Source organism: Anolis carolinensis, chromosome 3 (genome assembly GCF_035594765.1).
Source record: "Anolis carolinensis isolate JA03-04 chromosome 3, rAnoCar3.1.pri, whole genome shotgun sequence".
NCBI lineage: Eukaryota > Metazoa > Chordata > Lepidosauria > Squamata > Dactyloidae > Anolis > Anolis carolinensis.
Genome location: NC_085843.1, coordinates 102,435,459 through 102,459,146, shown reverse-complemented (window position 1 = coordinate 102,459,146; position 23,688 = coordinate 102,435,459). Strand labels below are relative to the sequence as shown.

The 23,688-nt window shown below is 40.1% G+C and overlaps 1 long non-coding RNA gene across 3 annotated transcripts in view; it reads left to right on the top strand.

Annotated features, from left to right (window-relative positions):
• The window catches only part of LOC134298009 (uncharacterized), a 43,050-nt gene extending 24,703 nt beyond the window's left edge, over positions 1-18,347 (top strand). Inside the window, exons 2-5 of one of the 3 annotated variants that reach the window (XR_010004977.1) lie at positions 5,033-5,100; positions 8,395-8,501; positions 15,608-15,715; positions 17,737-18,347. This is a non-coding gene — a long non-coding RNA (uncharacterized LOC134298009). Of the gene's footprint in view, positions 1-5,032; positions 8,502-15,607; positions 15,716-17,736 lie in introns of all 3 variants that reach the window. The other 2 variants (XR_010004976.1, XR_010004975.1) reach the window with 2 other exon arrangements.
• The last annotated feature ends 5,341 nt before the right edge of the window (positions 18,348-23,688 follow it).

The following is a 23,688-nucleotide window of genomic DNA, read 5'->3' as shown; positions in this document are numbered from 1 at the left end:
GATATGTGGAGCTACATTTTTACACAGAATATGCAAGAACATGGTTGGAATTATTCTGAAAATGAAGCCAAAGTGGTCACAGACCTGCCATAAAGGGTAGACATATAGTTACACAGTGGATGGGATGAAGGAGAACTTAATAGAAATTAAATACATCTCACCATAGTGGAAATACCATGATGAATTTACCCCTATCCCACCCTGGCCGATTTGTCCAGGTGTTGAGTATTGATGGGTAACTTTTTCTGATGCACTTGGACTACATAGCCCTTGGACATAGAGGAGACCTGCAAATGCAAGACTGTGGTCTGCAATGTGGGGTAGAACTGGCTAGATTGGATAATAGAATATAATTCATGTTTTTCTGTTCTTGTCTTTCAACTAAATGACAATCTCGAATCTCATGACAGTTTATGATTGGGATATATCACCAATAAAAGAGGTACATCCTTCAGAATGGGTGCAAAAGAACACATTTGCATGAAATATGAATAACTTTCCTGAACTTATGTAAAAACAATAACAAACATTACTATAGGATTTTGCTGGAGGATATATTCTCTAGGAATTTGCTAGGTCCTTCAATGGGATTATATGATAACATGCAGCAGAAGCATACCATAGTCACATTGAGGACCTAGCAAATTCCTAGACATATTTTATAGGATGCAAATAGATGAAACTATGAGTGCCAATCCCATTGGTATGGTGGTTGTGCTTTATTATTATTATTATTATTATTATTATTATTATTATTATTAACAGCATTTATATTCCGCCCTTCTCACCCCGAAGGGGACTCAGGGCGGATCACATTACACATATAGGCAAACATTCAATGCCTTTTTAACATAGAACAAAGACAAGACAAACATGGCTCCGAGCGGGCCTTGAACTCATGACCTCCTGGTCAGAGTGATTCATTGCAGTGAATAATTGCAGCTGCTCTCCAGCCTGCGCCACAGCCCGAGCCAAAATTTATTCTAATTTATGTTTAAACATGCAAAGTTAGAAATTAGAAATAATGACTATAGTTGAAAGAGATATAATCCTGGATCCTAATGGTTATTCACAACTACTAAAGAACAGTAAACAGCACAGTGTAGTTTGAACTTCAGTGTAATTTTGAACATTGGACTAGGATTCCAGAAAGGCAGGGTTCGAATCCCCATCAGTCACTGGTGACCCCAAGTAAAGCACACTCTGATAGCCAATGGTAAACACCTTCCAATTATTTTTTCCAGGAAAAGATCTGGTAGAATTGCTGGAAGTCAGAGTTAAGGTGTGTAACAATAACTGCTACAGTAGATCCATTGAATCAAGTGTTAAATGGTTATAAATCTAATCTAGAGAGACAATAGGTTTGAGACCATTCAGTACATTTCTCACCATAGCGACTGTAATGAAGTGACCTGTGTGCTTGATCAGTAACACACTGCCAGCCACTCATAACTGTTAGACAACTTCAACATCCTTCCTTGCCCGCATTCTTCTTTACCTTATCTTTACCTTGGAGTTGAACAGGACAGCCCTTCAAAAAGAGCATGTCTTCTAGTACAGGGGCACATGGAGAGTGTTTTTCCCCTGTAAAACAGAATACAACATTCCCACTTTAAACACAGAGGGTTTAACACAACTCTGCAAAATGCAGGAATGGTTAATTCCTTGGACAAAGGATGGGTCTAGTGGGTGAATTTCTGTCCAGCTATGCAGTACTGGGTCAATTTAGATTGCCCAGTGCTACAAAGCTCAAAAATATTTTGTGTGTGACTATTTGTGTGTGCAAGGGGGGGGCGTTTCTTTTAAAATATTGTTTAATTTCTTTCAAAACATCACTGTGTCATATTTTATATGCACTAAATCAAAGGTATGATTTACATTAGGAGTGATTAGGACACTTGTAATGTCAACCTGAGGGTGTAATTAACCTATTTTATTTAAAACTTTTTTGGCTCATAGAGAGGGAGGCACATCTGCTTTAATTGATTTCCTCCCTCCCTCTCTCACCCCTAACCCAACCGCACTTTAAACACCTCAAAAATAGGCTAATTAGACATGTTTCCATTTACTGCTAAATTCTAGATAAGGAACAAAAATCAGCTCATCAGACATTACTTCTTCTGAGCCCTACAGGGGTGTGAATCACACATCGCTTATGCTGGGATAAGCTAAATTAACTTGGAAAAGTTAATTTATTTTACTTTTAACTCCTGAAATCTTCTAATATTGTAACTGCAATTCTTTAAAAAAACCTTTCTAAATTCTGGGGTTAGCTGGTAGTTTTTCTCCTGGATATGTAAGGCTTGGAGGAAAATGTGCAGGAAGCAACAAGAATGAATAGCCATTTTCCATGTTATAGTTTTATGCATTGAAACAAATTACTTTTACATGTAATCAGATAAGACACTTAGTAAGAGTTTGACAGAAAGATAGAGAAAACTTGAGCCTTGTTCATTGTACAGGATTCCAGGAGTTAGAGTTAAGTACCTTGTAAGCTATGGCAACAGAGATTGTGGATGGCTTGTTCCATAACCAGCCATAACATTCTTAATATAACATAATCATCACTGTAGACTACAATGAGTGGGTTCAGTAAGTATAAGGTACTTTACTTTATGGGCATTGGGAAAGACACATTCACATCCATGTGGTCACCTGCTAGGGGGAATGGAACACATTTTATGAGAATTTTACAAAGCAACAGCTGATATCTGCTGACTAGATAACATCTAATATTTTAACAAGAAGGTTATGCTGTCTCCACAGCTGCCTAATCCTTTAGCCATCACCCTATTGTAAAATGCAATGATCTCTCTCTCTCTCTCTCTCTCTCTCTCCCCGTATTATTGGTCTTGAAAGAGACATGCTGAAAATGGAATGGATAAGGTCCTGTAGGAATACTACTTGTAGGATCAATTACTGGATTGTTGTTTGATCAGAGACACTGCAGGGAAAAAAGGCAACTTGAATGCCATCCATGATCATTGTTTTCCATTCAAATATTTTCAGGATACACATGTGCCTGTATAAATATGTGACAATGAAAGTGGGTCTTGTTTGCAGCAAACTGGTATAATCCCACAATTTCCATAAGAAACTAGTTATTGTTTCAAGTCTCTTTTTCATAATTTCTGAGAAAGAGAAGAAAATAATAAAGCCTTTCTTGTGTCATATGGGGATTATTAGTTTACAAGCATTCAGCCGTTGACCTGCAATTTTGCAGAGAAGCTTCTTTTGACTTTTTAAAAAACATGGTGTAATGTGGAATGTGCCATTTCCAAGCGTTTTGGCTGTTTAAAGCCAAGATGAGTTATTGTTGTAGTTCAACACACTTTTTTGAACTCTCTGATCTGATACTGTCTAGTCAAAGACTTTGCTTCTAACTAAAGTAACAAATTCTTATGAATTCAGGCAGAGTTCAGACACTCATAAGTGACCTTCAAGGATGCTAAATTTAAAGGCTATTTACCCTCATGTTTATTTTAGGACAATTAAGCTGCAGTGATAGGAAGCAGATAATGGAAGTGGGAACTATAATACGAGACTGTCCTTTGAATGTGACTATGTTCAGTTTGGTAACATAAATTCAATTGTAGCATGAGTAAAACGGAACAAAGGCCTGGCACAGATTGTAACGATGGCTTTTAAAAAGTGTTTATTTAAGGAAATCAGAGTTTACAGATAATCAAGGAAAGTAAGGAAAGGAAACAAAAGTTAAAAGTGTGGGGAAAAGAGGTAGATGACTGTGGAGAAGTCATAGTTATTGTGTTTAATTTTGACTGTTGGAGTATGTATTTGTGTTTAGTGACACAGTAGCTGAAACAGAAGCCATTTTGTTTCAACCCACAGTAGTGCCGTTACCAAGGAGATGAAGCTGGCTAGCTCATCTGAGGGAGAAGTGGGCGGAGCCAAGAAAAGGAAAAAAGGAGAGTTTTAAAGAGAGAAGCCAGTGTGAGTGAGTGTATATGCGTGGCTGGAGGCTTTTCAGTCAGGAAGGACTGAGGAGACAGGCTTGGCCAGAAATCTTTAGTCAAGGCAGACTAAAGGGAACCTAGTCCAGATCTCTAGTTGAGAAAGACTAGTGATCAGGAATTTGATCGGTAGTAGATCAAATTATAAGTTGTAGTTGGGACATTGTTCACTAAGGAGCTCAGCTGAGGTTATAATTCGCTACAATTTATATCATCAGTAGGAGAGTGAGAGTGGAATTACACCAGAGACTACTGTTGTGGTGGTTATAAGAGTTATTAAACCACTTGTTTATCTAAAGTTCCATAAGTAAATCAATCTACCTGCAACCATAAGCTTTGTACGCAATAAACTTGTTGTTCTTTGTTAACAACTGACTCATTTCATCTCATCTGCGTCTGTGGAGCCAAATTTCATCGGTGATAATTCAAAAGCCTCATGTTGGTGGCAGTTACCTTAATAAATCACCTAATTGGGGAAGAGTAATAGTCACATTTACCTCAGAAAGGGAACCACAACATAGAAATCCCTAACTACAGAGACAGAGGCTGGGATCTTGAAATAAAGATCACCCCCTGTAATCCTTCCCCTCATATAAAGGTGATATATATATATAATCTAGAGGGATTAAAAGACTCAAAAAAATCCTCTCAGCAGTGGAAACAGCATTTACAATCTGCCTCACACCAACATCATCCATTACAATTTGGTGACAGCGGTGGGATCAAAAAGGATTCCATCCCTGCCTCATGTCTTCCATTACAATGACCAATATCATGACTTTTTAATGTTTAGACTATTAGAATCTATGTTTTAATGAAGCCAGGAAGTTTTCGTTTTTAACAGCAGAAAAATTGTATTCAGAAGTTCTTGATAAAGCATGATTGCAAACACAATCCCTTTCCCAAACAAAGCCATACATGTGTTTTGGAATACAACCCCCATCATCCTTAGACAGCATGTTCAGATTAGTTCAGGGGCGATCTTTAGTTCATTTCCAGAGAGATGTATCCAAAACGATTGATGAGATGGAGAGTCTTCCTTTTTTCTTTTTCTTTTACAGCTTCCCCCAACTCAAAGGGCAATGATGTGAGGGGCCATGCCACTTCAGTCCTAGTGACAAAGTGTCAGGTAAAAGATAATGATAGACACTGATTGGATAGTTTTGAAAGTAAATGGGAAAATCTGTGAATGACAGAACTTTTAATGATATCTAGTTATGATGACTGTATGTGACACCTAGTATCAGAGGCAATATATTTCATGGCTTCAAAACCAGCTTTAGCTCTGAATGACTGTATGGAGAAAGTAATGGGCTGAATGAAACTGACAACTGAATCCAGACAAAACAGATGTGCTTGCCACCAAGGGTCCTACTCTGGGGATAGAGGTGTATCAACCAGTTCTGGATGGGGTTACGCTCCCCCTGAAATACTGTGTTTGCAGATTGGGAGTGCTCCTGGATCCAGCTCTCGAAATGTCAGTCCAGGTAGATGCAATGGTCAGGAGTACTTACTACCAGCTCTGACTACCAGCTGATACTCCAGCTGCACCCCTTCCTAGATTTGGAGGACCTGAAGATGGTAGTGCATGTAATGGTAACCTCAAGGTTGGACTTCTGCAATGTGTTTAACATTGGGCTACCCTGTTATCAAATTCGGAAACTCCAGCTGGTTCAAAACATGGCAGCTAGATTTGTTACAGGGACATCTAGGAGTGAGCATATTACACCTATCATAAAATCAGTCCACTGGTTGCAAATTAGTTTACAGGCAAAGTGCAAGGTGTTGATTTTGACCTTTAAAGCACAACATGGTTTGGGTTCAGGTTAGTCCTCATGGACAACAAGTTAAACATGAGCCTACAATGTAATGCGGCTGCTAAAAAAGCCAACGGGATTCTGGCCTGCATAAATAGGGGTGTAGCATCTAGATCCAGGGAAGTCATGCTACCCCTCTATTCTGCCTTGGTCAGACCACACCTGGAATACTGTGTCCAATTCTGGGCACCGCAATTGAAGGGAGATGTTGACAAGCTGGAAAGCGTCCAGAAGAGGGCAACTAAAACGATCAAGGGTCTGGAGAACAAGCCCTATGAGGAGCGGCTTAAAGAACTGGGCATGTTTAGCCTGCAGAAGAGAAAGGACTCTCTGCCCCGGACTGTGGTGGAGGTTCCTTCTTTGGAGGCTTTTAAGCAGAGGCTGGATGGCCATCTGTCAGGGGTGATTTGAATCGCTTTCCTGCTTCTTGGCAGGGGGTTGGACTGGATGGCCCATGAGGTCTCTTCCAACTCTACTATTCTATGATTCTATGATTCTACCTAAAGGATTGCCTTCTCCTGTACAATCTGCCCTACAAACACATTTCAAATTAGTTAATTTTCTTCCTATCAGCTTTCTTCATTGTCCCGTTATCACAACTAGAAATACAATAGCACAGACCATCCCAACTTTAATATCCAATGATATATTTTTAGACTTCAGGATCTTGTATAGTTTCTTCATAGCTACCCTTCCAAGTCCTAGTTTTTTTTCTTATTTATTGACAGCAATCTCCATTTTGATAACAACTGAGCAAAGGTATGGACTATCTTGGAACTATTTTAATGCCTTTTAATATTTTGATATACTGAATATAATATTCTGTATTGATTTTATTATACTGGAAAATATAGATTATCTATATGTTTCAGATGGCTGCCTATCATTCTTGCTTGTTGTCTTCCTTCCAGTCCTCCAGCCAGACTGCTGCCTGTGTGTGTAAGCAGCACATTTGTTCTTTGGCATGTCACTTTGGATGATGTCACGCACAATCCTTAATTTAAGGCATTGCAGTGAACAGTGGTTAACAAAAGCAAACATGATTAGCAATTTGAAAAACTACAGTCATGTGCCTGTTTACCTCGGAGTAAGCTGCATTCTCCAATAAATGGAAAAGAAAGCAGCATTTATCTGTAAGCCAGCATACAAGATATGCAATTGAAAACTGGCCTTCACTTTCTGTAGTTTTGGAGTGTGTTTCCATAGCATTAAGGCTTACAATAGTTGAGAACTTGAATGGAGAACCTTTGGACATAACTGTAGACCCCATTTGAGTTCTGCCTATAGTGTGGATCTTGGATTCACCATCACTAGCAGTTTATTTCATACTGTATTGTATTTGACATAAATGAGGCTGAGAGATTTCAATAAAATAAATGGTGTGACATTAAAACAGGAATTTACTATATTACATCTGCTATTCATATGCAAGTTTTATATCTATGTGCAAGAGGTGATTAGAAGGCTGGGAAGCAATTAATCTTGTATTTTTCTGTAATTTATCAGATTTCTGAGGAGTATCTCAATTTTTAAAACAAAACTTTGGTTTTCTGAATAGATGTTTAGATTTATCTGATTAACTGATTTATGGCCCTATAATTGTTCAGTGTGAACAGGCTCAGTCGCTGTAAAACTGCCATTAAAAATTCCAGCTACCCTTTTCTTAGTGCTGTACCATTCCTCATCAGCTTTTCTTTCTAAATTATATCAGCTGGAGAGTACAAAATATGGTCTTGATTAAACAGCAAAGCAATCTGTTTTGCCAGGTGTAGTAACTGTGTGAAGCAGTTTGATACGCATAACGAAAGCTGTTGATATGCCAGTTATAACAACTGTGTTTGTGAGATTTGTTATATTCACCTGAGGTTTATTTAAAAAGATACAAATATCTTAATATAAACATTAATATAAAATTAACACAAAATTCAGGGTAAACCTGGCATCCACATTCACCTGGAACCCTTCTTTGTGGATATGCTAGGCTGGAAAACCTGGAAGAAGATCACTACCACAGCAACTGAGCACTGCTCATATCATAGGATTTGTGTTGTCCCTTCTTGGCCAGTCAAAAAACGTTTTTGAGGCAAAGATGGTCCTTGGATGAAGAAAACCAGAATCGAAGCTTCTTCCTTTGGATCTACTAACAAAATATATGGAAAAGGGTTCCTCTGATACCTCCTTGCTATGTTTCTGACTGGCGGCTGAGAGTGAATTAGCCATTTCTGTTCCAGATAGAGGTCCCTTGTAGGGGTTTCTAAGCTCAAGCTTGAAATGGGACCGATGTATTGCTTTCTTCTCTGATACTAGATGGCTGGTTGCTGGCATACGGTATTGCTAGCTATGTCCACTTTCCACTTTTGCAGTAAAGCTGACAAACCTTGGTTTGTCAGAAACTAGATCCTTGTTCCAAGTACTATGCCTTGCCTCTGTGTGAAGCTATATCCAATGAGGTTGTGGCATTTTATCCTGCCAAATTATGCACTTGATTTGAGATGCCAAATTCACCATGGCTGCTCCTGGATACAGGTACAATTCTTTTAATTCTTATGTTAAATAGTTTGTTATGAAATGGAAGGTAATTCTTGGATGCTGTTTTCACCTTATAGGATTGGAATGTAAATAAAATTAATAAAGTGCCACAAAGGAATGTAGCAACCTGAGTTGGGAAGAATTGGAAACCTTACAAGAAAGCTCGCTTCCCCAAGATTTCCAGGTAAAAACTGGAAATTTTTGGGGGGGGGGGGGGTGAAAAAATCCAAACTTAATCAGACTTGTGAACCTTTGCTGACCTTTGAAAGTGTTCGGTGTCTGTATTAACTCCCTGGGTGTGTTGATGTTCACTGTTTGATTTAAACCAAGCAAACAAATATTTAAGCATTTTACTCTTACACTTGTTCAATGCAATGTTAATACAAGCTAATGATGATAAATGATTAACAGAAAGGAATGACTTTAAAATTCATAATATTCAGGCAGAAATACAAACAGTTAAGATCTCGCACATCATATTACCTTTTGGCTGACCTGAAACAAAGTTGGGGGTCAGAAGCAACCATTAACATTAGTGGGCAGATCTATTTTAGTGCCTTTCCAATCAAAGTTTATATTTTGTGGTAGCTCAAGTGACCCCATACTAAAGCTACATGGTAAACATTGTATATGAAATTAAAGGATGACTCCTACAATCAGCCAGAGGATAAACTGTAATGTTTAGTGGAATTCTAGATGAACACACCTACATACTACAAGTAGCCTGTTCCCAAATCCTGGTACACACCATGTCTATATATTTGGGATCATTGTGAATTGATCTTAATCATTAACATCTCAAGGTTGCTGGTGAAAACTTTGCACTTTTTAGAATTTCAGATTTCCTTGGGAGATGTAGAGTCTAAGTGAATTGATGCTAAGTGGTTTTATTTGACATCAGAGCTGAAGGGCAAGTGAGAAAATTAGTCACTATATGCATGCATATATCAGGGTGGTAAACCAGTAAATGGCCAATCTTAAAAACAGATGTTTACTACGGCAAATAACATGCCAGATTAATTTGACTGTACTTTCTGCTTTGTGCCATCTACTACTGGTAGTTTCCTTAGAATTTCAAGAAGGTGCTCTTTTAGGACTTTATTCCATACTAGCTGTGCCTGGCCACGCGTTGCTGTGGCTGATGGGAATCATTTGTTGACCAAGTGGAATAGCAGTGAATAGCCTTGCAGCCTTAAAGTCTGGGTGTTTTGTGCTTACGTGAATCCTTGTTTGGTGAGCTGGAATACAATGGAATAGGTTTGGTGCTTGGAAGGCTGGGTAGTTGTGTTGTAGGGAAATGGTTTTTTAGCCAATTTGAATTGCAATGAATAGCCTCGCTGTTTGAAAGACTGACTGGTTTCTACACAGGGGTATCCTTTGTTGGGTAGGTTGAATGAGACGGAGTAGCCTTATGGCTTGAAACCCTGAGGGTGTACTATCAAGGGGAAATGTTGGTTGGTTAGGTTGAACAGCAGTGAATAGCCTTGCTGTTTGCAAGCGTGGTTGCTTCCTGCCTGGGGGAATCCTTTGTTGGGCGGTGTTAGCTGGCCCTGGTTGTTTCCTGTCTGGTATTCCCATTTTCAGAGTGTTGTTCTTTATGTAATGTCCTGATTTTAGAGATTATATTGTTTTGTATTATTACACCACAGTAATTTTAGGTATTATATTTGTTGCCTGAGAGTACAGGTAGGTGGTTCCTCTTTGCAATCCCTGGAAGAGAGATAGAGGCACAGGCAGCTGAGGTTGGGAAGGGAGGACCCTCGTCTGAAGAGGGGAAAAGGGGAGGGAGGGGAGGTGCAAGGAGTCAAGACCCTGCTACCGGGTGGCCCTGCCTAGGCCTTTAAGGCCTTAGGCCGCCGTTTGACTCTCCAGGCCCGGCCCATGTGGGAGGCCTGGGCCCTCGCCGGCTTTTTAGGGCCTTCAGGATATGGCGGGGGGGGGGGGCTCTTCCTGGCCTTGCAGCCATCCCTGCCTCTGCCTCTGCAGGCCTCCATCTCAAAGAAAAAGAAAAACCAAAAAGAAAAACCTTGCGGCCTGGCGGCCTCTCTCCAGCTGGCGGGAGGCCGCGGTGGCTCTTCACGGGGGGGGGGGTTGCGGAGGGTCTTCGCGGAGGGGGGCGTCTTTCTGGAAGGTCCCCCCCCCCGCACCTTCGGCTGTGCAGGCCTGAACGTTAAAAAAAAAAAAACCTTGGGGCCTCGTGGCTTCCCTTTGGCTGGCGGAAGGCTGAGGTGGCTTTTTTTGGGGGGGACTCCCTCCGGCCTGTGGGGTATGGAGGAGGCCGTGGTGGCTCTTCACGGGGGGGGGAGGGTTGTTGCACGCCTGATCGGGCCCCGCTGCGGCCTGACAATTCTTTCTCTGCGGCCCTCCTCTTCAGTGGGCGTAACAGGCCCTGCCGCGTGGAGGCCCCTCCTCCGACCACCATGGGGCCTTCCAGCCAGGCTGATGGGTGGGTTCTTAAGGCCCTGTGGAGGTTCTTGACGGGATTTTTGTTGTATCAACCTAGAGGCGTGGATGATGGGTTGTGTTGTCAAATTTCTAGGTTGGGGGGCCTTTAGTTTTGTTGTTTTGCTCGGTGCCGTGATTCCATCACTCTTTTATATATATAGATTGGGGGGGGGGGATCATATTACTGTGCAGTTTAGTCCTGTATTGTTACAAAGCACGTAGTTCTGTTTGTTGTTCCTAATCACACGTTGTTCTTTCTTGCCTTTTCTCCCAAAATCATCCTTTTTCAGATTTATCACACAAGCAAGTGTACTCCATTTTTTTAAAAAAGAAAACCTTGGGGGAAAAACTCTAGGTGTATTGGGCTTTCGCCTCCCTCCAATCCTGCTGCTCTGCTCTGGTCAGTAACTATTCGGACTGCCTTTTCCGGCACCCATCAAAGCAAGCACAACTTACCGAGATCAATGCACCATCTGTCTTTGCTCTGGTGTTTGGGATGTCTAGGTCTCTATTACAATTTTTTGCCTTTTGGTGATGGCCTTGCTTGGGTATGGTGGGAGATGGTGACAGAATGGACTCTTAAGGATTTGCATTTTAAAAACTGACAGACTTTCATTCAGATACTTGTCACAATTAACAACAAAGAAGAAAGGTTCTTACTCAGAGTAAGAAACAGCTTATGTTTCTTATCCAATGTCCCAAGGTTATCATCAGCCTCTGATGTATTTTTGTTGCAGGGCTCCATTAGGTGAGATTTGGTTGCCAGCTATGAAACCTACATACTGATTTAATTCAACAGTGTTTTGCGATCTGATTGTTTCATTCTGAACTTCTAAAATATTGCAGATGACCCAGGACTGCACTCAAACTATAAATATGTTTAAATATACAGCAGATTAAGTAGGAATCTATGATCTGACACTTAGGTTTAGGATTACAGTATATTCTGTTTTTTAACTGGCAAGCTAAAAAGCTTGCTTTTCTGCTTTCATGAAGAGCTATTCCAAAATCTGCAGAGTGGATGAGATGAGAGTGGAGAGGATATAGTGTGTAAATCTGGTTGAGTATTTTAGATATTTTGTGTGTATGTGGCAGTAATCTTTCAAAAAGCAGCTTTTCCCCATGTGTTTTAAGTTGTTTGTGCATCCTTCAAAATGGGTTGGGATTTGCTAATCATTTTACAGATGCCTATGAGGCTTTGAGTATACTATCCTGCTAAAGGCTGTTTCCTTCCAGATCATGAGTTGAATATTTATGAAGGCTTAAAGGATTGGTGCCATCCCAAATGAGGCATCTCCATTTGTTAATGATCCAGGGATGGAAACTGGGGCTTGCTGTGCTTAGCTATATAATTGGAAGGGGGGGATATAACAGGAAATTTGGAAAGTTTTGGAGAGGATTAGTCAAGAATCTCATTTCAGTCATAATAAAGAGCTTGGAAGTAACTTCATTTGTAGTTAATTCTGATCTCCTATAACTAAAATGCAATTATATTCCATTAAGATTTTATCATAACATATAATACATTTTGTAGACATTTTGTGTGTGCGTGTGTATGAAAATATAACATGTGTTGTCGAAGGCTTTCATGGCCGGAATCACAGGGTTGTTGTATGTTTTCTGGGCTGTATGGCCATGTTCCAGAATGCTTCTGGAACATGGGCATACAGCCTGGAAAACACACAACAAAATATAACATATTTTGTTTACTTTTGGTCCTCTAAAACATGACCCCCACCTCTATCATTAAGCAGATTGGGGTGGATTTATGGTGTTATGAAATTCTATACTTGTTACTTGTTTTTTTAACAAAAGTGTGTGTGCAAAGAGCCACACCCCAGATTCAGATGCTCAAATATAACTTGTCTTAGGTCCTCTACACTTTTCTTTGGATAAGAAAATCCAGGGAAATGTGTTCATTTGCATTGCTTGTTGTTAGGTGCCGTTAAGTCGTATCATTGGGTTTTATTGGCAAGATTTTTTCAGAGGAGGTGTGCCATTGCCTTTGTCTAAGAATGGCAGTACAAACTGATCATCACATTAATGAGGGGCAGTGGGCCTATTTATCAGCCTTCATTGTGAATCCACGGGGCTGTGGGGCAATCCCAGCACCCTGCCTCACCCTTCATCTCATCCCATGGGAGAAAGCATTGCCACCCGGCTTCCCCCCATTGTTTCCTATGCAACATGGGAAGCCAGCTGTGCTGCCAGTGCTGCCTCCTGCATTGCTTGTACCTCTCTTCAGGCATGGAATCCTGTTGGAAGTAGATTGACATCATGTGATGGGATCTGGTGGACTCTGTGCTTGAAGAGAGGTACAAGTGTTGCAGAATAGGCAATTTTGCCCATCTGATGAAGTCCCAAATGACTGATCAGGGGCTCAAATGCTAGTGTTCCTTATTGCTAGGCATTCAAGCAGCAACTACTCATTAACTCTCACACTGGCCTTCCATTTCAAGGTCTCTTTTAGGCACCTATTCTAAGTCCTGTGTAACAGATTGGCTTAATTTGCAGGGCTGGTGTATAGGTAGTTTCAGGCTTTGCTTTAAAATCTAAGCCAAGAAAGGGGAGGACTGATCAGGCAGCCTTATAACTGGAAGTGCAGTCTGGTTGGCTGATGAAAATGGAGGGAGTTGCTTAGCAACTGGAGATGGGCGGAGCCAAGGAGAGAGTTAGAGCTATGCAGTCAGAGGATTTTGTTAGTGAGTCAGTCAGTCAGTCGGTTGGTGGCTAGAGATTGAAGATAGAGATAGGTTAGGAGATTTGAAGTGGAAGTGTTATGGGGATACCTCTTTGAGGGATATAGTTAAAAGCCTTCACAGAAGAAGGGCTAATAACTATAGTTAGCCTCTATAGTTTAGAGTGCTGGAGTTTTCAAGTTACAGGAGAGGAATGTTTTTAAAAAGACCTGTTCTGTACTCCTGTGTGAAGAAATATATTTCCACAGAATTCAATTTATAAAACCATCCTTTGTAAGAATTGAGCCTAGCATCATATTGAAACCATTACACATCCTTACTGTTCAAATACAAATAAACGTCATATGCTTGTTTTACTTCATCTAAAGAGTTTGTGTGCCTTCCTGCTCATCCTGACAAAGAGGTGGCTTATGTGTAATAAGATGGTGACAGCTAAAGAAGCATGAAGTGTTAAATTGGTGGCAGCAAAGAAGAAATATAATTAAAAAGGAACACATAACACATCATATATAATATATTGGTGTTTGGTATTCTCCTGTCCTGCCCTTGACCACGCCGGTCCTCTGCATCCTGCAATGGAAAACAGGTTCTAGTGGTGAATCCCCAAAATTTGATACCAAAGAGTTGTCTTGTGTATTTCTCTGAACTATGGCATTAGAACTCTCAGGGGCTTCACTGGATTTGGTACTCAGGGAGGGGACTCTTATCAGGAGCTCAGCACAGGCAGTCTGGTTGCCCACTGCCCTTGCCTTCATTCATGGAAAGGACTAATTGAATAAGCGTATAACTCAACTTGTGTGCTACAAGCTTGCTTAATATGCAGGGCCCCTGTAACACGGTTACAAGACCAGTTCTAAACTAGAGGAAGATTGCAAGTTGTTCTTTCTAAAAAGAACCCATTGCCATCCCTACTTGTAAGTTACTTCCTTACTAGCAGGAGGCACTGAAAATGAATTTTGGAAATGGGATTATACAAACTGTGACATTAGCAAATCATTTCTCTGCCTAGCAGATAACATGTTATTACTATTTTTTCTTGTCATGGAGCTGTCTTGCTGCTGGGAAACTTTCTCCTCACCTATGGAAACCTTAGTATGGCTGATAGAGAGAATAGATAAATTGGCGTTTGGCAGGGTCAGATCCCACAACAGCCAAGAGCCAACGGCTGCCTGTAACATGTCACCTTGAGTCAGGATAAGCTTTCCAGAACTAGGCACTTTGCTTTGATTACGATGAAAAGGAGCCTCTCACAGACACTCCATCACTATCTTCCATGCCCTCTTCCACACTTTCTGTTCTCAGCATGGATAGAGAAGTGGCTCCACTTGAGAAGATAGAATTGCCTTCACCATAACTGGGAAACTGGGGATTTATAGGACAAAGGAGCAATTTTATTTGAAATTCCCAAAGTAATGGGAATCTGCAGGACAGTGATATACCTAGGACGATTATATTTACATTTCGAAAGTAAATGTTGATATTTGTTTCTAAATGAAAAAAGGCATAGAGTGGAATTACAGGTCCAGGTGTTTGTCTTAAACACTTTGCGAGGACATGTTCCCCCTCTATCTTCCCCCCCCCCTCTCACACACACAGAGTCAAAAAGAGTAGTAAAGTAGAAGCAAAGATAAACAAAATGCCTGCTTGTCAGAAAAAATGGCTAACCTTGAAATGTCAACTCTCTAGACAAGTTAGGAAAATATTTACATCTGTTATACAGGCAAGAATATTGAATCTACCCCAAATTTTGCTAAAAGGAGAAAAGAGGCAGGTTTTAGACACAGCTTTCAGCATGGATAGTAATATTCCTACTTCTTAGAATATTAGTGTTTCAATGACTCCATATTCATGAACACTATAATTCAAATTATGGAAGTATATACTGATGGAAGAGGTAGGCTGGCATAATTTAAAATGTTCTGTAGGTACAAGAGCTCTTACATTTTATACATTTTAACTACAATATCAGACACACCATAATGAAACTATTCATCATGAATCATTGCTCCACTGGAATAATTTGAACATTTTAAAAGCCACATTTGCTTTTTGCTGAAAAGCCAAAGAGCTGGAGAATATGAACGAGGATCCATTTAGTTTTATTCCTCAGACTCGATGTATTTCTAGCATCTTTTCTGTCACACAGCAGGGAAACACGAACCTACTACATGGATATTTGATCTCATTCACCAGAAAATCCTGTATTAAGATCTCATCTGCAAAATATTCCAGTTGGAAATAAACAGGAGAATAGGTAAGAGATGAGAAAAGATATAATGGATTAAAGGATCACTGAAGTTAGTAGTATGTACAAAATTCAGACATGCATACGGGATTATGGTATACATTTTGATTGATGCTAGAATCCTGTACTCCTATACCTGGAAGTACATCGCATTGAATTCAGTGGGCTATATTTCTGAATAGACGCATGATTGTCTTGTTAGGAGGACAAAGGTTGGAATTGAAAGAACTAAAGTTTCTCCAATTTTGTTGTGTTTTGACACCACTGCAATCTTTGAATCAGTTGCCATAAAACCACCATGTGTTTACTTTGAGAGGTATTTTCAACAGCAGAGATAAGTGCTTAAATAAAATCCATATGGCATCAAAGCAGCCAACTTAAGGATATTTCTGTATGAAATGTAACAATGATGCTTTGATTTGGTCTACCACCCTCCTAGGTCTGAGAGTGTTTCCCATCTAAAATAAAAAGTGAATGTTTTGTTTTCTCTGCTTCCAAAAGGCATGTCCTGTGAGCAGATATTTTTGTATTATTTCATCTGGGAGGTGCTGTTTGCTCAGCTTCTCCAGAATGACAGTTGACAGAATACAGCTTTAATCAAAATAATCTCTGAAGAAAATTATACCACCGCTGAATAAACTTCAGTGATTGATTGGTTGTATCCTCTTAGCAAAGACTCAGGAATGTTCTTCCTCTTCTGTCTGAATTGACACATACACTAGTGGTTGGAAGTTACACTCTTGAAAATGGAAGCAAATATTTCTTGATTAAAGACAAGTGCTGTGAATCAATGATACATAAAAGTCTTGGTTTTTTCAGTCTTTACTTAGAAAAATTAAAAAACCCAAAGAATTTGACAGTTTTGCAAATACATCTTTTGAGTGCGGGGGGGGGGGGGGGAGAAATTAAAGAAAACACAAAATTGCTGGACAATTCTACAGTATTTAACTTTTTAACATTGAAACTTTCATTAACAATGAACTTGAAAGTATTCTAAGTACAATTAATTCATCAAAATCAGGGAGATCCATCAGTGCTCCACTTATCACAGTGCTGTAAACTATGTCATTCAAATGTAGGAAAACACATAGCCTCAATTTAATTTTTTGTTCAATTCAGAGTAGATCCACTGAAATTAACTGCTCATGATAAATAAACACCAATGCAATTGAACTATTCTATTTTGGACTAGGAATAGAATATACGAGCTCATCACATTGCCAAATTTCCCTATTGTAGAACACTTTGCAGCCATCACAGAGCCCGCTGGATCTCATCACATGACACACAGCTACTTCCAACAGGGCTCCATGCTGGCTGGGTCAGCAAAGTGTTCTATGACAGGGAATTCTGAGCACGGGAGACTACCTTCCACAGGAAGATGGAACCAACTTCCACAGGAAGATGGAGCCAAAGGAAAACCAGAAAAACCAGAGGAAAACCAGAAGAAGAATAAAAAGAGAATAGCCAAGGTATTGATGAAAGAAATAAACCCTGCTATGCCAGTGGTGGCAGCAGCATCAAATGAAGCTGGGGGACAGGGGGCTCAAATGATACGAGGTGAAACAGGACTTCTCCCTCTCAAAATAATTCCTTATACCTTAATCATAACATGCAACATCCTTCCACAGAGAAGGAAGCCAGCAGGCCGGTGGAGGTGCTGGGATGGCAAAACAAGTGAAAAAGTGTCCACGGGCTCACTCCCATGCTCTTTCATGCTTACCATTCACATGACTGAAACCATTTCCTGCCTGCCATATTTCTCTTTCTCATGTCTTTCTGCCTTGGTTACTGATGTAGCACTGACCTGGGATTCTCCATTGCACAGAATCAACCAGGGAAACACCAGCAGGCTAGAGAAGAAATAAGAAAGTGGAAAGAAGTGGGAGGATGGTTGAGGGTAAGAAGAACTGTTGAGCAGTCCAAAGTGAGCCTCCATAGGAAGAAAAGACAACGGTTCACAGGTTCCAGGTGGATAAATTACACTGATAAGTTCCAATAGCTAAAGGAGGACTCTACTCTTTCCATAGGCACGCTTCGCAAAAAGTGGACCCACGTGAGACTTGCAGGCAGAACTGATGAAAGAGCAGACCCCTCATTGAATTAATAAAATTGTCTGTAATTTGCAAGTGTCAAAAGAGTGAGTTGTTGAAAGGTAAGGTGTGAGAAAGTGAGGGAAGCCACAATAAGACTGAAATCCTAGTTTGGTTTCCTTGGAGGTAAGTTCAGTCAGCACAGGAGAACCTCCTTAGATGAAACATGCACTGGATTGTGCTGGATTCTCATATCCTTTAAAGGAGAAGTCACCTTTGGACACTTCTGGGAAAAACTGATGCTTCCAGAACAAAACAGGAAAACTCTGCTTTGTCCCAAAATAAGTTGTCAGCTGGAAAGACCCAGGTCTTTCAGAAGACCTGGATCTTTGCAGCTGTGGGCACTGTGTAGATGGGACCATCTACACAGCTGTCTCTCAGGTTTCTTGGGCTCCTGGAGCCCATGAAACTCAAGATAGCCCCTCCCTCCCTCCCCAAACCCCTTAAAAGGCCTTTCAAAAGGAAAATAACTTACCCGGCTGCCATTCCCCCTTCTCCAGAGCTTTCCTGGTATGTAGAAATGGCGTGCCAGGAGAAGGAGAGGAGGAAAATCACTTCTGCCCCCCTTTCTCCTGGTGCATTATTTCTATGCACGAGGAGAGTTCAAGAGAAGGAGAAATGGTGTCTGAGTGAGTTCCTTTTCCTTTTTAAAGGCTTTTTTGGGGGTTTTTGTTTAGTGTCCCTTTTCCCTGCCAGAAAGTCCAGCACAGAATAGACAACCCCCCTGGAAAGTGCGAATGTTGGGGGGGAGGTGTCTGGACTTGCATTTAAGAAACGTGATTGCTCCCAGGTTAAAGTGCTGTCTGGAACTGTCCTGTGTTGGTCTTAAATTGTTAAAGTGAGTTAATTAATTAATTAACATTGCAATGAAAATTAATTTGTTGATTACTGCATATACTCATATATAAATCATCCTTATATATAAGGTTGATCTATACATGAGTATATACAGTAAACAATAAATTAATTTTCATTGCAATGTCAGTTTAGACATTGAGGAAAAAGAGCCAATACCAACTCAGGGCACCAGCTGCACCTCGCCAATGCTACCATTTCTCCACCAAGGCACTGAAAACGGACAAAAGCGGCACTACAGTGGAGAGAGTACAGGGAGTCAGTGCTTCTTTTAGGTATTCCTAGGACACACTAATCTTTTGCCACTCTGCTCAAAATAAGGGGATGGTTCCTTTCTTGACAAGAGCTAAGGACCGTTCTTACATTGATCCATGGATAAATCAACCCAGGCCTTTTTGGGTTGAGTTTTTGACTAAAAGTTCTAGACTTATGCATGAATATATAAGAGTAATTTATTATATCATTTGCAAAGTATATGAGCAGCCTTGAAATGAAATGACCAGTTGCAAATTTAAGTAATGGGGAAATGGTAATTTAATATTGTTGTAATTTTATGATTAAAATGAAACATTTTACATTTGGTAAAATGTTAATGAACTAGGAGTGGACATTATTGACATATTGTTTTCATGTAAATGTATTGCTTGCAACTACAAATCTTGTCTGCTAGACCAAATCAATTCTGAGTCTGATCCTCTTTTATATTCTTATTTGGAAGATATTTACTGGGACAACTGGTGGAGAAAGCTGCATAGTCTATGACAATATAAGAATGAAATCCCTTGACCTCAGAAGGACACTGAGGCCACTTTCCCGAGGAAGTCAGTTTAAAAAGCAGAACAGGCCCAAATCTGGTTTTGCATTTCTCTTGTCTGTAATTGAACTATAAAATCTACCTTTGCTAGACTGCATGCATTCAATTTAAAAATGGCTCTCTTCCATTTTCCATCCCTCATTAGAAACATTCGTTAGTGATGCGTTCCAGGCAAAAAAGGCATTTTCTTAGTATCACTTGTGAAGACATTCTGGCTTCATTTCAGCACTAGTCATAAAACAAGCTAACCCTGTGCAACAGTGAGTGACTTTGGACAGGGTTGTGGAGGCTGATGAAAAGAAGTGTCCAGCTTAGATGATCATCTTCATCCACTGGGTATACTACAGAAATCTGCTTCAATGGGTATGATCAAAATTGTAAGAGAAACAACCCTGATTTATCATGGAAATTCTTAGAAGTGTCTACTAATTTTTCTAAATGCTGTATTTGCTCTACTTATTGCTTTATTTATTATCAGTTTTGCTTTGGCTTTTCCCACCCAGGAGACTTGCATTCTGCAAATGAAGGAATACCTTTGCTGCTTTAAAAAAAACACAACAACGCGCTCACATTCCCATATATTTTGCTGAATCAAAAACAGACAGTCTGGCAAAAAATGAAAGAAACCTTGAAAGCACTTTGTGATACAGAGAGAAAAAGGATTATTATGCCATTAAGGTACAGCACTTGGGAATGATGTAAAAAAGGGATTAATCATTTGATTGTAAATAGAAATGCTTTAGAATAAAAGGGGGTTAAGATTGAGGCAAAGTAGTGAATATCATCAGCTCTGCAGGTGCCTTAGCCAACACAGACTGTTCTCATGATTCTTGCCAGACGTTTATCAAAATTCTTCAAGGATGGGATAAGCATAAACCTTTATGCCAAGCCATTTTTGGAGGTTGCTCTGGGAACCTAGGGACCACCTACTACTTGGAAATACTGGACATCAACAGATGGGAAGAAATGACGTAATATGCAAAATAAAAATAACAATCTTGGTCCGTATTCTACAATATCTGTTGTTATGTATTTTTAAATTATTTCTGACTTATGGCAAGGTGAACATATCATGGGTTTTCATAGCAAGGATTGGCCAGAAGGAGCTTGCCTTTGTTTCTGAGCCTCTGAGAGCGTGATTTGCCCAAGGTCACCCACTGGGTTTCTATGGTTGAATAGGAATTCAATCCCTGGTCTCCAAATGATAGTCCAATGATCCTCGTATCCGTGGGACTAGTATCTACATTTTCGTTTATCCACATCTGACAAAATATGTCATCTTCAAACATTTTCTCAGTCCACTAGTGTGACTTTACAGTATGCTTGGGCCAGAAAGAAAGATACTGTTCCTCAGCTGTTTCCCACCATTAAATTCGCCTTCACCTCAGTGCCACATGTGTGTGTGTGTGTGTGTCGGGGGGGGAGATGTGATTGGTCATCATCGATTAATATTTTTTTCGGCCCCCATACAGTGGGAGAGATATAGTTTGCGTTTTTATTAGGAACTAGCTTGGGGACCCGGCAGCGCCCGGGTCATTTGAGAAAGGCATTGTTTGCCTATGTTCCAAGTGTAGTCTATATCCAATGTCAGCTGGGTTCAGTGGGTGCGGGTGAACTACAACTCCCATATGCAAGTCCCATAATGCATCCTCCTTCAAACAATGCCAGGATGTAGAGTGGGTCATGGGTGGTCTGTGTGCCAAGTTTGTTCTTGATCAGTCATTGGTGTGGGTTCTCAGTCCGAATACTAAGCCACCCCTTTCCACACATGATGGGTCTGATCTGAATTGGCTGTTTTGTAAACAGAAGGAAAAAATACATAATTCTACATATTGACATCTGTGTATAAATACATTTGTGTATGTTGAGCCCAGAAATAGCTTTGTCTGTCTGATATAATGCAAATGACTACATTGTATAGTTCAGGGGTTCCCAAACTTTTTAAACAGGGGGCCAATTCATGATCCTTTGGACCGTTGGAGGGCCAGACTATAGTTGGCCACTGAGCAATAATAATAATAATAATAATAATAATAATAATAATAACAACAACAACAACAACAATAAAAAAGAGTGTTGGAAGAGACCCATTGGGCCATTGAGTCCAATCCCCTTCTGCCTTTGTGCACCGAAAGCACAAGCAAAGCACCCCTGACAGATGGCTACCCAGCCCCAATGATAATAATAATAATAATAATAATAATAATAATAATAATAATAATAAAGAGAGTTGGAAGAGACCCCTTGTGCCATTTAGTCCAACCCCCTTCTACCTTTGTGCACCAAAAGCACAAGCAAAGCACCCCTGACAGATGGCCACCCAGCCTCAATGTTAATAATAATAATAATAATAATAATAATAATAATAATAATAATAATAATAATAATGGTTGAAAGAGAAGAAGAGACCCCTTGGGTCATTTAGCTCAACCCTCTTCTGTCCTTGTGCTGTGGGGGGCGGATAAATGGCTTTGATGGCCCGCATCCGGCCCCCGTGCCTTAGTTTGGTGATCCCTGGTATAGTTGATGGTGGTTTAAGGTGGGGTTAATGCAAATCAAATAATGAATGTGCCCAATTTGGGGGCAGAAACATTTTTGTTTGCTATTTTTATTGATATGAATCAGTTTATACATGCTAACCAAATGCACTTGTGATCTAGCAGTGGATCTGCATCTACTCTTCTCTGATCACCTCTGACATAGTCCATACCTTAAAATGGTATTGTCTGATAAAGTATTTCCTGAGTCTTTAGTGATGTTAATGTGACTCTATTTGCTAGTAGGCGATTCCCTGGACATTCATTAGTAAGGTCCTTTTAGGAGTGTTCTGTCTCTTGGGCTGAATCCAATTGAGAGCTATATCCCACCTCCAGTGCACTGTATCCTGCTCCAGTTTGACCCATTCATTGTGTTTGAATCTCAAGTTACTTTGGTACAAAAGTGCATTTCTGAAAAATGTTCACTGTATCCAATTAGTTTAGGTTACATTACTGCAGCAGCTGTCATTTCTCCCCTATAAACTCTACCACTTACCTGCATTCCTGCTGGATGGCTCCTCCATCCCAACCTCTTCCTCTCCTCCTGCCCAAGCGATTGAGTGAGCAAGAGAATTTTTAATGTTTTGAGGCAAACTAAATGATGAGCCTTTTGATTCTCCTGACACATGCACATGCACACATGTGTTGGAGAGTATGAAGCAGCAGTGATAATAACATGTATCAGACTTTTGTAGCAGAGCAGTTTTCAAGTTCTTGTGGTTTCACTTTGACTTGTGATGGCTTTGATTGCCAAGCTTCTGCCTTGAGGCCTAAACATGGATAGGATGTGCAGCTTCCAAGAATAAAAAAAATGGATTTGTGTCTGGGAGAGTCTGTGTGTGCAGTGAGCCATCTGAAAGCAGATTAAAATTGTGCTGTAAAAGCAAAAATCATTTGCCTATGCCACTGCAGCTAAAAACAACCCTTGTGATCAAGCTGCCATTGAAATAATTAAATTCCCATGTGTTTTGCTCCGTTTTCATTTTTGGTTGTTGTTCTTGATGCAGTGGCTCTTGTTCAGACTTATTTCATTTCCCGGCATGAGGCCAGATTTTATGAGCTCGTTCAGAGAATTTTGTCTTTGTAAACACCTGGCTTTTTACTTAATGAGCTCAACAACCTTTGCTTTTGTTAAGCGCTCCATTCAGGTCAGAAGTTCCAGATACAAAGCATGCCAATTCATCACGGCTTTTAAGTATACAGGAAATCCTTCTGAAAATGCCTTGTGTATGTGGCACATTTGATGTTCGCCTGGGCTATTTCCCCCATACGCCCCATCATGTTGTCTGTGTTTTTGTTATGTCATTCCAAATGAAGTGTTTAGTCATCATAGAGATTTGAAGGACATGTTTAATGTTGCATGCCCCTGAGGGTTAAGTTCTTTTAGAATAGCTTAGCTAGAAATTATGCATTTTGCTTTTTTCCAAGGTTAAAGAGTGGGGGGGGGGGTGACCCTAAAGTGGGTGTGAATTGACATCTGTCTCTTAGAATAGTTATAACGAAGGAGTCAAAGAACATAATGAATTGTTCACAATAAAGAGGTCAGGAAGGTGATTTTTTTTTAAAAAAAATGATCATAAAGCTAAGCAATATTATACAGAAAAATTAAAAAGTTGGGCATATTTAAACATTAGGACAAGAAGTAGCACACAATGTTATTTTTATATAAAGAAGTTTCTATGA